General features: G+C 35.3%; 1 pseudogene; it reads right to left on the bottom strand.

Annotated features, from left to right (window-relative positions):
* Positions 1–1,077: 1,077 nt before the first annotated feature.
* LOC123384378 lies at positions 1,078–2,494 on the bottom strand (annotated as a pseudogene).
* Positions 2,495–11,627: the final 9,133 nt, after the last annotated feature.

The following is an 11,627-nucleotide window of genomic DNA, read 5'->3' as shown; positions in this document are numbered from 1 at the left end:
AGGTATCTGGGAAATGCTGATACTTTTCTTTCAAATTATCTGTATGTTTGAAATTGAATAAAAAAATATTTTTAAAAATTTTCACAAATAAATATCCCAGCCCAGTTGATATCATCAATTCTATCATCAAACATTTATAAAGGATAAAGTAAATAAAATAAATAGGAAATATCACCAAGCATACAGAAACTTTTCAGCAAACAGAACTTACTTTACTAGGTTAATATAATCTTGATATTACAACACTGAAAAAGACATTATAAGAAATTTACTGACTTATATCCCTCGTAAACATAGACACACAAGACGTTACCAAAATACAAGTTGAATCCATCAATATATAGAAAGGATAATACATCATGAGCAAGTAGATTTTATATTAGGAATGCAAGGTTAATTTAACATTCAAAAATCAACATAATTCACCATGTTAGAATAAATTTTTTAAAAATAAGTTCATCTCAATAGGTGCAGGAAAAACATTTGACAAGATTCAATTACATAATCATGATAGAAAAATCTTTAGCAAGCTATCAGTAGAAGGGAAATTCACTGATCTGATAGAGGAAATTCACTGATACACAAAAAAACTATCGCTTCAGACTTTATGATAAAATACAAATCAATCTCAGTGTAGGTTGAACAAAAACTATGGCAGTGTTAAATTTCTTAGTAATATTTTGGAGTTCCTAAGTATCTCCCGCCAGTTAAAAATTATGCCATCTGTTGTAACAATTGATGTTATTAAAGCCAACAGACATAAGAAAAATTCAAATTCTGCCTCAGTTCACTTCTATCTTTCTCATGAAACCCTAGAGAAAATACATACGAAGAGCATTCAAAAAGGAAAGGAAAATAGTATTTTACTAATTACAACCGCTTTTTATTTTTTTATTATTTTTTTTAACGTTTATTTATTTTTGAGACCGAGAGAGACAGAGCATGAACGGGGGAGGGTCAGAGAGAGAGAGAGAGAGACAGAATCTGAAACAGGCTCCAGGCTCTGAGCTGTCAGCACAGAGCCCGACGCGGGGCTTGAACTCACTGACCGCGAGATCATGACCTGAGCCGAAGTCGGCCGCTTAACCAACTGAGCCACCCAGGCGCCCCTACAACCGCTTTTTAGATTTAGGTTTCAAAATAAAGAATTTTGGTTAACTGAGATGGTATTTCTCATAAGAAAATTAAACCTAAAAGTCTTCAATGTAACCAATGATCTTTCTAATTATCCATATTCCCTCCCTATCTCATTCCCTACCACTACCCTTTCCATGTTTAAACCAATAGTCTTGGATAATAAGATGAGAAAATTTACTTGCTCCTTTTGTATTATAGCTGAATAGGCAACCTGCTCTTAAATATATTGATAAGTAGGGTTTTAGAGCGTTTCCAAAGTAGTGATTATCAAACATGGGTTTTGATATTAAAAGACTATATTAAAAGCCCATATTAAAAGACTTTTGAAGAGTCATGGAATACTGAAAAGTTATTTAAAAATCCAGTTTCAGAGTTTCAACTGACTTTTACATTTTTCTTTTCTTTTTCTTTTTGGATGTCTGATCTTATTTATTACTCTTAGAAAAGCTCATTTTTGACTGGACTCAGGCTCAGAGATAGAATCTCTCAGAGAGGATAGTCTCTGTCTCTTAGCAATCTATTTCTGGCATTTTTCTTTGGTCCCCTTCATTGTCTTCACCAAAAGTTTTGCATATTCTGCAGCTTCTTCCTTATTTTTCTTAGTACACTGCTTTTTTTTTTTTTTTTTTTTTCAGAACAACACTGATATTTGTGATAGAGGAACAACAAGACACTAGACCTTGGGCATTCTTGTTCTTATCTGCTTTGTTTAGGGGCTCTCTCACAACATATCAGAAGACATCATCTTCTCTAGAGAGACTGAAAAGTCTGTGGATTCTGCCAGCTCTTTTGGGCCCAGGCAACAAGGCACAGTAGTATCCTGAGTCCAGGAATATCCTTCTCCCCCTTTCTAACAATGACCAAATTGAGAACACTGAGATTGGCATCCACAACCTCATACAGATCTGTGCTTTCTTTCCCCCAGTCCTCCTTAGTCTGTAGCAGGAATGCCCCTTCTCAGCAGCAGGTGGAAAAGACCATGGGTCACGACTCCCTGCTTCATGTGGAAGCCTTGTTTGCTATTGCCACCACTGGTTCGGACCATGTAACTCTTCCATTCTTCACCCAGAGCAACAGCAGCACCTTCTGTGGCCATATGCTTCTCATAAAAGGTACGGAGTTTGCATTCATCATCTATTTCAATGAGTTTCTGGCAGCCAGCAGCTGGGAAAGAGATGTTCAGCTTCATCCTAAAGCAGCGTATACCATCTCCTAGGTGCGACGACAAAGAAGTATCTTTTTTTTAACTAACCCTACCTACACTCAATGTGGGACTTGAACTACAACCCTGAGATCAAGAGGTGCATGCTCTACCTACTGAGCCAGCAAGGTTCCCCTAGCAAATGGTTCTTTTATATTTTTTTCAAACACTTGATCAGCCTAAAATGTATCATGCTGGTGCCTCTTTCCCAACTGGCTTTCTCCCAACTTTACAGAAGAAAGACCTACAGCTCATGCAGATAAAGAAGAAGTTCAAAGTGACTGTTTTATTCATATCCACTTTTTATGAAGTGCTTTCAATATTTATATTAATAAAAAAGAGAAATAGGATAGAAGTGATAGTGAACTATCTCATTCTAATAATATATTATTATTCAGCTAGGGATACATAAATTAACTGAAAAAAGTCCAACATATCATTTAAATGGATTTTTATTTAAAAAAATTTTAAGTTTATGTTCTTTTGATTATTTTGAACTTGTAATCAGTGCAATGATAATTCAAGATTTTGACCACTTAAACACTTACTAATCATAAGAAAGACAAATTTAATTTATATACATAGTTTTAATGTGTAAAATATATTAGTGTGATCAATCAAGCATAAATACGTTTAACATTAAGGTAAAATTATGTAAAAGGAATAAAAATAACATCACAGGGAAAAATAAGTAAAATTTCTGTTAAAGAATACTCATGTTTATTTTTTAAACAATATAAGTATTAAATTGCTATTGCATTTATTTTTCATTGGACATTTTTAAAAAGGATAATACGATAGTTTTCTTTTTAAATGCCAACATTTGCAACATGCTGAAAGCTGCATCTTTATTATTTTTTTTTAACAAACCAAACATATTAATCCTCATCACCTATTTTACCAATCCCACTACCCACATTCCTTCTGGTAACCATCAGTTTGTTCTCTACAGTTAAAAGCCTGTTTCTTGATTTGTCTCTCTTTTTTTTCCTTAGATCATTTGTTTTGTTTCTGAAATTCCACATATGAATGAAATCAAATGGTATTTGTCTTTTTCTGACTTATTTCACTTAATATTATACTCTCCAGATACATCCATGTCATTGCAAATGGCAAGTTTTCATTCTTTTTGTGGCTGAATAATATTCCATTGTATCTGTATATACCACCTCTTTATCCACTCATCAATCAATGAACACGGGCTGCTTCTGTATCTTGGCAATTGTAAATTATGCTGCTATAGACATAGGGATGCATGTATCCCTTTGAATTAGTGTTTTTGTATTCTTTAGGCAAATACCTAGTAATGTGATTGCTGGATCATAAGGTACTTCTATTTTTAACATTTTGTGGAACCTCCATACTGTTTTACAGAGTGGCTATACCAGTTTGCATTCCCATCAGTTGCCAGATGGTTCCCCTTTCTCCACATTCTCACCAACACCTGTTGTTTCCTGTGTTGTTGATTTTAGCCATTCTGACAGGTTTGTGTTGTGGTTTTGATTTACATTTCCCTGATTTTGAGTGATGATGAGTATCTTTCCATATATCCATTGGTTACCTGGATGTCTTCTTTGGAAAAAAGGGTCTGTTCATTTCTTCTGCCCATTTTTAATTAGACTATTTGTTTTTTGGATGTTGAGTTATATAAGTTATTTATATATTTTGGATACTAACCCTTTATTGGCTATCATTTGCAAGTATCTTCTCCCATTCTATAGGATACCTTTTAGTTTTGTTGATTGTTTCCTTTACTGTGCAGAAGCTTTTTATTTTGATGTAGTCCCAATAGTTTATTTTTGCTTTTATTCTCCTTGTCTCAGGAGACATATCTAGAAAAAAAGGTTGCTACAGCTGATGTCAGAGAGATTATTGGCTGTTCTCTCTTCTAGGATTTTTATTGGTTCAGGTCTCACATTTAGGTCTATAATCCATTTTGACTGTTTGTGTACAGTGTAAGAAAGTGGTCCAGTTTCGTGCTTCTGCGTGTAGCTGTCTAGTTTTCCCAACACCATTTGATGAATAGACTTTTTCCCACTGGATATTATTTCCCTCTTTGAATCGCAAAGATTAATTGGCCTTATAATTACGGGTTTATTTCTGGATTTCCTATTCTGTTTCATTAATCTATGTGTCTATTTTGTACCATATACCAAACTGTTTGGTTGCTACAGCTTTGTAATATAACCTGAAGTCTGGAGTTGCGATGCTGCCAGCTTTGCTTTTCTTTTTCAAGGCTGATGCAGCTATTCAGGGTCTTTTGTTGTATTTGTAGTCAGCTCATACAAATTTTAGGATTATTTGTTCTAGTTCTATGAGACAATGCTGTTGGTATTTTGATAGGAATTTCATTACATGTGTAAATTGCTTCGGCCAGTGACAGTTACATCTTAAATGGCAACTTAGGTGTGAAAATATGATTTTTCAAAATTTCTTATAAGGGCTACACAAAAATTTTGAGAATTAGTAGTCCAAAAAGTAGCAGGCTAAAATTTGGAGAGACAGATTTTCCTTTTTAAATATGGGAATATCTGTATCTAGAGCTCATCTATAGAAACTCTGAGTAATTAACTGTGAGAATTTATAAGTATTTGTACTCAATAATCAGATCAATATTAAGGGAAGTTTATAGTATTTTTTTTAAGTCTGGTGTGATTTTTCAAGTGTTTAACAATAGAGAGAATTGCACTAAATAACCACGGAGAGAAAACTTCAACATCCATCAAATATAGGGGAAATTTTAAAGATATGCAAAGATGAGTCAGCAACTTTCCAGTCATCAATATAGATTAATTTGATACCTTTTATACAAACAGCATAAAACAAGTAGGAACACTGTCTCCACACCTCTATTCATCATTGACTATGATTGCTGATTCACAACCTCTCAATGAATTCATTAAAATTCCTGCTTTGAGGGCACCTGGGTGGCTCAGTCAGTTGAGTGTCTGACTTCAGCTCAGGTAATGATCTCATGGTCTGTGAGTTTGAGCCCCACATCGGGCTCTGTGCTGACAGCCCCGAGACTGGAGTCTGCTTCAGATTCTGTCTCCTTCTCTGCTCCTCTCCCACTCACACTCTGTCTCCCTCTCTCTCTCAAAAATAAACATTAAAAAATTTTTAATTCCTGTTGTTTTTTTTTTAAAGAGGGAAGTGTTTAAATAATTTTACACTGCTTTACTTTTCTGATCATCTTTACAGAAATAAGAGTATATCTCACCTGCTAGTTTCCTTAGGTAGAGAAGTGGTAAAGACACACTACAATCTGTTAAAGTTCTACCAGAACACATCCTAGAAAATGTAATAATTTGGGTACAGCAATAAAATGTACACATCGTGAAGTCATTTACAGAATTGGAGAGATCCTTATTCCAATTCATATTAATAAAATTTCATTTTTCAATTAATTACACATATAATCAAGCACTGGCAAATTAATATTGAGGGGGGAATTAAAATAAAGAGTGGAATGGACTCCTTATACCTAGTCTAAAATATTTACCTTATGATTTTCTAGTTAGCTATTTGAATAAGTATCATTTCCTTAGGCTTAACTCATATCTTTTTTATTTAACACTATTATGTTGTGATGATAAATTCAAAAAGTAGACTTTTTTTCCTTTTGGTTCAAACATGTTCATGAAAAATAATCCATATGGAAAGAATGTCTTGAGCCCACATATATTATGAATAAGCTTTATAAGAATTGTGCCATGAATATTCAATGCCCCTAAATTAGTAAGTTAGCTATTATGAAGTCAAATACTAAAACAAAAGCTGCTGAATGCTGTCAAATTGGTGTCATCAGCTTGAAGGACCAAAATTAACTTATGTATCACACACCTACATTTTTACGTTGTCAAGAAATGACTGAGTATTAACAAAAACACATTTTCATTATGCATATAAGGTAGATCAGAAGTTGATCCTTTGCTATTAAGATATTAATGAAGTTATTCTACCTTTGCCTTTGCAAAATTGCTTTGCTAGAAAACTAAATAAGGAAAGAATGTAGATCCCTAGAAAATGGGGGCACTTACTTCTTAAAATTCAACTCTCTTTCAATCAAATGTCAGTATATTCTGACAGTAAAGTTGGGTGGGAGGATCTTTGTTTTTACTTCTCAAAACAATCTCCCTTTGGCTATTCTCTTGGTGCACGCCAATATTGTCATAGTTTATATGCTTCGGGAGCTAAGAGGATCTCATCAGGGGCAATAAATAGCCTTTGAAAGGCAGGCTTCTACTTGGACTGCCTCTCCTAAACTGGAGTTTCTTTTTCTTTCTCTCTCTCTCTCTCTCTCTCTCTCTCTCTTTTCTTTTGAGAAAGAGAGAGAGGATGCAAGTGAGCAAGGGGAAGAGACAGAAGGAGAGACAGAATCCCACAAGGGGCAGAGAGAGAGACAGAGACAGACAGAGAGATGCAGGGTTCAAACTCACCTGACATAGGGCTTGAACTCACAAACCATGACGTCATGACCCGATGATAGAAGTCGGATGCTTAACTGACTGAGCCACACAGGCATCCCTCTTTTTCTCTCTTTAAAAAGTTCATAAATTATTGGGGCGCCTGGGTGGCGCAGTCGGTTAAGCGTCCGACTTCAGCCAGGTCACGATCTCGTGGTCCGGGAGTTCGAGCCCCGCGTCAGGCTCTGGGTTGATGGCTCAGAGCCTGGAGCCTGTTTCCGATTCTGTGTCTCCCTCTCTCTCTGCCCCTCCCCTGTTCATGCTCTGTCTCTCTCTGTCCCAAAAATAAATAAACGTTGAAAAAAAAATTAAAAAAAAAAAGTTCATAAATTATTGGCCAACGTTAAAATGCTAATATATTCAAATAACATAAAACATATATTACATATAACATTATGGTAAGAAACAGAAATTTTTTAAAAGAAAAATAAACAATCTTCTAGAAATATACTTCATTGTAGCAAAGAGTTAAACATTGTTTACAATTCCCTAAATTCTAGAATGTCCTTAATTTGAATAATGTTTGATTTCTTGCTCCCATCAAAGTGAGTTTTTTCAAGCTTCACAACTGCCCTTCCCTTCTCTGGGAGGGAGCCTATTGATATACTATACTATGTTCTTGGTGACTTTTCACCTGCTTCTTCCATCATTGTTAACATTGACTTCTTTCTACTAAGATCATTCCCCCATAAAGTTAGGGGCCCAAAGGACAGTCTTAAACATTCAGTTGTTTTATGGCCACTATGTTCAATGATTGATCAGGGATTGCCTGGATTTGGTTGGGTGAGGCTAGAGTTGATTGGTACTTCTCAGCATCCTACTCTGCTAATTACAAAGTTGGTTCTCTGAATGGAGCCTAGACATTTCGACTCTCTCCTCAGTCAGAACAGGCCCAGTGGGGCCTTCCCATCTTTAATCTCAGAGAGCCATCATTCCTCCTTGTGATTCAAGTATTTTAATTTTTTTAATGTTTATTTATTTTTGAAAGACAGAGAGTGCAAGCAGGGGAGAAGCAGAGAGAGAGGGAGACACAGAATCTGAGGCAGGCTCTAGGTTCTGAGCCGTCAGCACAGAGCCCGACATGGGGCTCGAACTCACAAACTGTGAGATCATGACCTGGGCCAAAGTCAGCCGCTTAACCAACTGAGCCACCCAGGGGCCCCAATGATTCAAGTACTTTAATCCCTGTGTCCCAAAGTCTAGGGAAAAAAAAAAATCCCACAATCCTCATTGGCTCCTTCAAGAAGTCTCTGATCAAATAGGGTTTTCATTGGCCATTCCAGAACTCCAAAGTTTCTCAAGCAGCCATGCAACTGACGAAACCCCAGGACTCTTAATACCTTAAATACATACACATTTTTCAGATCCTCTAGCAATGCAGAGTTTTTTCACACTGGCCAGTTCAGCTAGTGTCGCAAACTTAGTATTATTTTTCCAGTTTACTTCTGATCTTTAGAAGTGTGTAGAGAAGGGTGCCTGGGTGGCTCAGGTGGTTGAGCGTCTGGCTTCAGCTCAGGTCATGATCTCACCATTCCTGAGTTCAAGCCCCACGTCAGGCTCTGTGGTGACAGCTCAGAGCCTGGAGCCTGTTTCAGATTCTGTGTCTCCCTCTCTGTCTCTGCCCCTCCCTGTCTCCCTCTCTGTCTCTGCCCCTCCCCAACTCATGCTCTGTCTCTCTCTCTCTCAAAATTGAATAAACATTAATTTTTTTTAAAAGTATGTAGAGAAATTAAAGTTTTAAAAATATTTTTATTATTATTACTTTATGATCTAGATCTATTTAGATATAAATGTAAATAACAAAATAATCCTCAGGAATAAATTATCTTCTCAATTTTTTTCTCTCCATTAAGAGAAGATTTAAAAAAAAGCAAAGGAATTTTGATTTCCTCAGGAAACTGGGATAAATAGTTCAACATAAATTCTATGAAATTAAACTTGCAAAATTTCAATTTTAGTCAGCAAATGTAAGCACTTATCCCTGTGTCTTTACCTACTGCATGATGGCTTTGATTGGAAGAGTTACATGCCAAGGTCCCTAGATTACAGAACAACAGTAAAGGCTACCATGAATATTGATCTGCTCAGACCTGAAGGCAATGAAATTTATTTTGCCTACACCAGAAACTTGTTCTCCTCTGCTTTCTGGTACTGGAAATAGTCTTTCTGGAAATAGTTACCCAAGTGCTCTACCTTAAAAACTTTTATCTCAACCTTACCTAAAAAAAAAAATTCTTTTCTATACTGAATCTCCAACTCTCCATTAAAAGCTTGTTTGGATACATTTTGGTCACTCAATATCTCAAAGAAGATAAAAAGGACTGCACATAGTTGTGCTGGTCATTTGAATTAAATTTCATGAGAGATTATTCTTTGAAAATAAGTAAACAATATGCAATTCGGTTAACAAACACAGAACAACTCTGGAAATGGTTAAGCCCAATGCCTCTAATCAGATGAACAGATCAATGTGACAAGTAATTGATCTGGAAGTCAATATTTAGGATTTGGGTAAGAGGGGCAGGTAAGACCTAGAGAATGTGAGAATTGCAAGCTGCTATGGGAAAACCGAAAAAAAAAGAGAATTGAAAAGAGTATATCAGGAAGTACAGGTTCTAATAAGAAGGAGGAATAAGAGACAGCACATGGTTAAATTTTAGAATGAAAAGGCAGAAACCTAGTCATTTGATCATGTCAAATGACAAGTTGTATTAGCAAAATGTTTAGCTGCAGGTAACAGATAATTCCAATTATTAGAGCCTTAAACAAATGAGTTGCTTTTTCTCACATAAAAGTCAAGATATGAACAGCTTACCTTCTCCATTCACTAAAACTACCCTTAATCCAGTGTGTCATGTATTGCTCTGCTCTTGTATTACAATACAAGGGCCATCTTGTATTGGCTCTCATTCATACATGTGTTACCCAGTGGTTGACTGTGAGATGCCATTGCAGCTCCAGACAACATGTCCACATTTAAAGCCAGACAAGTGGGTTATGTGTTGTACTTGGTTAATATATCACTTTGGATTGCAAAAACTTTCCCAGAAAACCCTAGCATAAATCCATTTACATCTTCTTGGACAGAACTACCATGAGGCAACTCCCTTAGCTATAAGGGAAGGGGGAAAAAGCATGTTCTGCTGTGCTATGTATTTCTTGAACATAAATTAGCCAATACCTGCTTGGTAAATAATGCAATAATGTCATTATGAAGAAATATATATCTATCGTTTCATGTAGAACTTTTCTTACGCAAAAGGAGGCCAGAACAGCAGCAATAATACATATTATATTAATTGAAAGATGCAGTTTTCACATTTTAACATTTCTGAAACCAACAAAGTTTATCACTGTGTAGATAAGGTAAACTCATCACAAATTGCCATTGCTTTTGCATACATACGCAAGCTTGATCATAATAACATATATTATCATATATTCAAAAGAATACTATATTGTTGCTACTACATGCCAAGCAATATAACTAAAGGCATGACAAAGTACAAAACTCCTCAAAATCAATGGAAGACATTTCAAAACAATCAGGGACTGGTATGATTGATATATCTATTAATCATGTAAAACTATCATTAAGATAGAAACCACCAATTTGTCAGAAATTTAATACTGATTTTGAACAGAGGCTGTTTAACATCTATCTAGTAACACATGATTCAGTGAAGATAAAGTAAAACTATAAATTAGTCAAAGAGAAAAATACGAGCCTCAAAACTTGTAAGTTAGTCACTTGGAAGAAAACCTCCAAGTTTTTAAGTTTTTAAGAAATGCTACAACGCTCTTAATGGCATAAGCTACTGTATGTGCAAAAATATGGAGGATTTTGCTAAGTTGAAAGTGATACAAAAGAGTTGACCTCCAAATATGAAAAAGTTTTAGCAATTTTTACCAGTTTTCTTTAATTAAAATTTTTAGTTTTAGGTATGTACAAGAGTGATTATTTTTACAGTCTTTGACCAAATAAGTCTAAAAGAATTCTTTCAAAGAGTAAACATCATTCTAACTTTGAAAATAAACCATTTCTTCATTGCTTAAATAGCATGTATCACTCTTATTAGTACATAAAATAATGGAGTACCTTCTCTTACAGTAAAAGCATCTTAATAAATTTGAAATAATCAGCAGGAAAGTGGGGAGAAAACCTTCAGGTTGGCAACTGTACTGGAATCAGGAACCTTCCTTCATAATTTTAAGACAATTAAAAATGAGCTCCACATGAGGTAGCCCCTCTCGAGGGGCATTCACCCAAGGCTTGAATGACTCTAGTCCCAAAGCAGGCTGTGCTACCTTCCGTAGTTTTGCCAACAGCAGCCACACTAGCTCAAAGCGTCCCTCCCATTTGCTTTACCCTGCACCTGCTACTTTTGGCCTGGCTGGAGTGTTGCCAGTATCTTTTCTCTGCTGTTTTTGTAAATTTTTAATATTCCCTATGGTAGCTTCTGTTCACTTCTGGTTTTCAGGAATACATTTGATTTGTGACTACTGACCTTGAACCTGCAACCCTACTAAATTCCCTTATTCTTTGTTCATAATTCATATATGCATCATGTTGGAATTTCTATGTAAACAATCACTTAATCTGCAATAATTAAAGTTTTATCTCTTCAATCCCAACCCTTATAATAGTTGTTTTTTCATTACTATACTAAATAAAACTAAGCATAACTATAATTAAAAGCTGTAAAAGTGGTAATTTTGCCTTGTTCCTAAACTCAGTGAGACAGTTTTCATTATTTCACCATGCATAAAGTTTTATTTTTGCATTAGTTTCAATTATTTGATTTCTTCAATAATTATAAGAA

Source organism: Felis catus, chromosome A1, assembly GCF_018350175.1.
Source record: "Felis catus isolate Fca126 chromosome A1, F.catus_Fca126_mat1.0, whole genome shotgun sequence".
Classification (NCBI taxonomy): Eukaryota; Metazoa; Chordata; class Mammalia; order Carnivora; family Felidae; genus Felis; species Felis catus.
The sequence above is the reverse complement of the archived record's forward strand: the minus strand, read 5'-3'. Positions and strand labels throughout refer to the sequence as shown.